Source organism: Mixophyes fleayi, chromosome 6 (genome assembly GCF_038048845.1).
Source record: "Mixophyes fleayi isolate aMixFle1 chromosome 6, aMixFle1.hap1, whole genome shotgun sequence".
NCBI classification, from domain to species: Eukaryota; Metazoa; Chordata; class Amphibia; order Anura; family Limnodynastidae; genus Mixophyes; species Mixophyes fleayi.
This window is the reverse complement of record NC_134407.1, coordinates 144405819-144410493: the sequence shown is the minus strand read 5'-3', so window position 1 is coordinate 144410493 and position 4675 is coordinate 144405819. Positions and strand designations below refer to the sequence as shown.

General features: G+C 37.5%; 1 long non-coding RNA gene across 1 annotated transcript; it reads left to right on the top strand.

Moving 5' to 3' along the window:
* The first annotated feature begins 674 nt into the window (after positions 1 to 674).
* LOC142160416 (uncharacterized) lies at positions 675 to 4110 on the top strand. Its single transcript, XR_012693210.1, has 3 exons — positions 675 to 723; positions 929 to 982; positions 4064 to 4110. It is a non-coding gene; the product is annotated as an uncharacterized LOC142160416 (long non-coding RNA).
* The last annotated feature ends 565 nt before the right edge of the window (positions 4111 to 4675 follow it).

Here is a 4675-nt window from a genome sequence, read left to right as displayed (position 1 = left end):
GTTGATTTCCGAAGAGTCTGGTATGCGTCGCCTGGTAATTATGAAGATGCTCCATGCTGGCGCTGGATTGTGATGTTAGGTAAGTAATGGATGTTTAGTGTACCCTAACCATATGATTAACATACATCTTTAAATGTCTTCGGTGACATCACAATCCAGCGCCGGCATGCAGCATCTGCGGAATTACCATGTGTCGCATACCAGACTCTTCGGAAATGAACGCCATCCCTGTGAAGGTAAGTGTATAATTTCATCAGGTTGTTATTTAACTATTCATTTTTATTTTGTAGAAATAATGGTTGTTGGTATCCCAAGCATCGGGATACCGATTACCACCGGTTGATTTTATTGTACATGTTTTGCTGTGTGTTATGTCATCTTTTATTAATTGTTATTTTAAGCATTGTACTATTTGTATTTAAAATCTAACATTTAATAAGTGTTGTCCTTATTACTCTAAATTAATTCACTGCCTGTTTAGAAGAGGTTGATTATTTGGCTGTTTTAACTCTTTTGTGCGCAATTAGGTAATTAAGTCATAGGCATTTTACAAGTGTGTGCCTGTGTTGGGGATGGGACCAGCTAAATCTGTAGCCTAAGGGATACTTGAGAGAGAGCTTGAGACTGGAATCCTGTGTGTTCCCTTACAGTAAACTTCCAAACTGCAGAGTGCAGTTTGTGACAGGTAAAGCTGGTCAGCAGCGGTTTCCTGACAGGATAGAGGTGATATATTGTATGACTGTGTGATTATTTGATAAGCTATTAGATCAGGGCTGGCAGAGGCAGCTATCCCTGACAACACCCAAAATCATAATTCCTAATGTTTAAAAAAGAAAATATGGGACAAATTACGCTTGAACAGGATCTGCACAAACAGTGACCCAGTTCACCCAATGGCTCCCACTTAAACAAAGCCTCTTTCCTGCAGGTTTGCAGCTTGTGGGAAACCCAAAAATCAGCGCAGTCCCGGCAAAACTAGGAGGTAAGCACACACTTTTTCCTATCAGTTTATTATTATTACCCACATTGTGATACAGCTCATGGTAGCTCTCCACTGCAGGTGTTTTGGGGGAGAGACCTCTCCTGTTTTCTACATCCCTTTCCCTTGTTACATGGGGGGAGATCAGAGCGAGAGTCAAACCCTCTAATTAGCTGAGTGCTAGTTGTTACCTACTATCAGACAGTTTGGGCCTCACAGTTCCACTCTGCAGACCCCTTCTTGAGGCTTGTAGATGGGAAGAGCTTTCCCTCAAGTAATAGCCTTATTACAAATAGTTTAGTAGTAAATATTTTAGTTATTATTAGCTCTTTTATATAAAGTAACATGCAGTTAAACTTCCACTTGTCTAGTAGTAGTAATGGTTGCATAGACAGAAAGATACCAGGGTGACTAGACTGCTGCTCCCCCTAATTATCACTACAGTGTAAGGGAAATTTTCATCATCATCACCATTTATTTATATAGCGCCACTGATTCCGCAGCGCTGTACAGAGAACTCATTCACATCAGTCCCTGTCCCATTGGAGCTTACAGTCTATATTCCCTAACACACACACACAGACAGAGAGAGAGAGACTAGGGTAAATTTTTGATAGCAGCCACTTAACCTACTAGTATGTTTTTGGAGTGTGGGAGGAAACCGGAGCAACCGGAGGAAACAAACGCAAACACAGGGAGAACATACAAACTCCACACAGATAAGGCCATGGTCTAGTATTGAACTCATGACCGCAGCGCTGTGAGGCAGAAGTGCTAACCACTTCGCCACCGTGCATGCTCTCTGGTGATTATATAGGCCGCAGCTGGCACCATGATTAGTCACTGTCCTGGCTCTAAGCAGCCCCTCTCTCAGTTACCTACATTTTGCCATTTCCACAGATATGTCTTTACCCAGGGACAAAACACAAAAAACAGACAGTAATTGCAGATTTTCCTACATACAATTTAAATGTACAAAGATAAAGAGAAATGAAAGCGAGTGTGGTACTAGATAATAATTTTTATTAATTAAAAAACTTTCCTAATAAAAGCATATAAGGCTTAAAAAGAGTCTTTTCAGGCCACAATGCAAATATTTCAACTATAAAATACAAAACAGGGCTAATTATTAGTGGACAATAATAAACATCAATTTATCACATCAATCAGAGGTAAATGATTCTGAGAAACACTCAGTCAAATAATTTCCAATCCTCTGTTTGTTGCTTAACAGAGAAGCATTAGCAGTATAAAGAACCTCTAACTAATTAGGGGAATAAAATACAGCATATTAGAACTATGTTCCTAAATGACTGCAAAAATGGTACTTATTTCCCAGAAGCAGCTCACAAAGAAAACATAGAGGTGATTCCACTTTATATCTAATCCTCCTTTGTGCTTTAGATGTCAAAGGTGAAGGGAAACCAATCCATCTTGCGAACACTGGTTCCCAAATTAGTCTGTACAGACCACGGGTTTGAATAGTAAAAAGATCTCCAGTCTTTCCCTACTGATGATATGTCAATTGCTTTTGTGACACATTTCAATAGCCATGCAACCGAAATTAGATGAATTATTAACAAGAATTCATCCTTGATAGAATTAGATGATTTGATTGGCTCTTCTGTCAATAAGGGTACAAATCTTGTCTTTAGGAAATCAAAGAATCTCAAAGAAAGATTAGCACTTAGTTTCTTTAATTCCATAGAAATGGATGTTGCCTCATCAGTAGTGCCAGTTCCTATGAAGTGTTTAGGTATAAGACCTAAAGGTTTTTATAGTTGTGGTAAGAACAAATGTGTGACTTGTAAGTTTGGGGACCATAGATGTACTGAGTGTTCTTCCTGATTGAAAACATTTTAGATTGCCAATTTCCTATGTTGTTTTTCTCATTAATTGTCAGTGCGGTACCCAATATGTGGGCTGTACGATTAGATCTCTTGGTGTACGTTTCTCTGAACATCAGAGAAATATACTAAAAAATCTCAAAACACACAGTTTATCTCGTCATGTTAATTTATGTAGGAGCGGGAATCTAGAAGGCATTAAATTGAGGGCAATCAAACAAATAAAGGTTACAAAAGGGGTGGAGATAGGTTCAATCTCCTTTGTAAAAGGGAGGCTTATTGGACCTTTAGACTAAAAACTCTTATCCCTCTGGGTCTCAATGATATGACAGAACTTAATAACATCAGATGATGTTATTATGAATCTGCCACTCATACTCTCAGGGTAATGTCAGAATACTAGCAAACTAAATTTTGATGTATTCTATATAGGTGTTTGTTCTAAGATAGAGACTTTATTTTATTTTTTTAGTATTCCATATAATTTTTATATAAGAAAGCTATATTATAGAAGATAAAATGTGTGTGTGTGTGTGTGTGTGTGTGTGTGTATGTATATATATATATATATATATATATATATATATATATATATATATATATATATATACATAATATATACATACAAATTATATATATATATATATATATATATATATAAACATACATATGTACACATATATATATATATATATATATTATAGAGATGTACCAATATGTTTAATTTTCTTTAATATTTAGATGTAATTAGCCTATGCTATAAGAGTGAATTTCAATACAGTGTTTTAATTTTAAGATAACATTTATGTCTATAAATTTATTTTGTTCTTTTCAAATTTTACATCAGTTTCATGGGCTCGACCAGTCTTAAAATATAGGTTTGTGAGGACGCGGATAACCTGCATTTAGCTCTGATGTTTATCCTGGTCGAAATAGAGACGAATTTGCTTAATTTTATCCATATACAAACATTGTGGACAAACAATAAAATAGGGTTGCCGATTGGCTGACTAGAGTCACATGATTGTCATAATCCCGAATTCACTCAACTTAATTATAAGCAAATTTTGGAAACGAGGTTGATGATTGACTGCTTGGAGTCACATGACTGCCGCCTGTATAATGTATACAAGTGGTAGGTCCGCCTATTACCGCCTTAAATTCAGTACTCTCACTCTGGCCATTGTAAGGTGGCGAGATTCCTACTCACCGCGTTTTCTCCACTCACAATTTATAGCTGCCAGATTTCAGAAGTGTCGGGGATACTGTCTATCTGAATTTTGGTAAGTCTCTATTTCCTCAATGTCGTCCTTATAGTAATCGGCCTTTTTAAGTCGGTCTAACTATTGTCGGCATTATTATATACGGAAAAGTGACTACCACCGGTTATTTAATACAAGCAGAGGGTCACACAAGCAAAAAGAAAAAGTTGTAATTAAAGCGTCGGTTGAAATGATTGAACTTGAGGTGACAATTATTTTACAGACATACGCATTTCACCCTCCATCCATACATCTAAGGGGTAGATTTATCAAACCTTCTACAAAGGAAGTATGGAGGCCATAGACCTTAACGGGACTTCATGAGGCCGTCTGGAGGCAGTGACAGGCTATGCGCTCATAGGGCTTCATTCATGAAGGAAAGCAAAGCAAATGTGTGGTCTTTTTTTTTTTTTTTTTTTAAATGCACGTACATCGGGCATACGCACATCCACACAGTAGTGCCCCCAGTTTATATCATGCAAGGCAACTAGATGCACAAAGCCCGGCCGGCAGATCAATCTGCACATGCGTGTCCCATTGCTAGGCAACAGGACACTATCCTGAGTCCCGGATGCGGCTGCTGACAT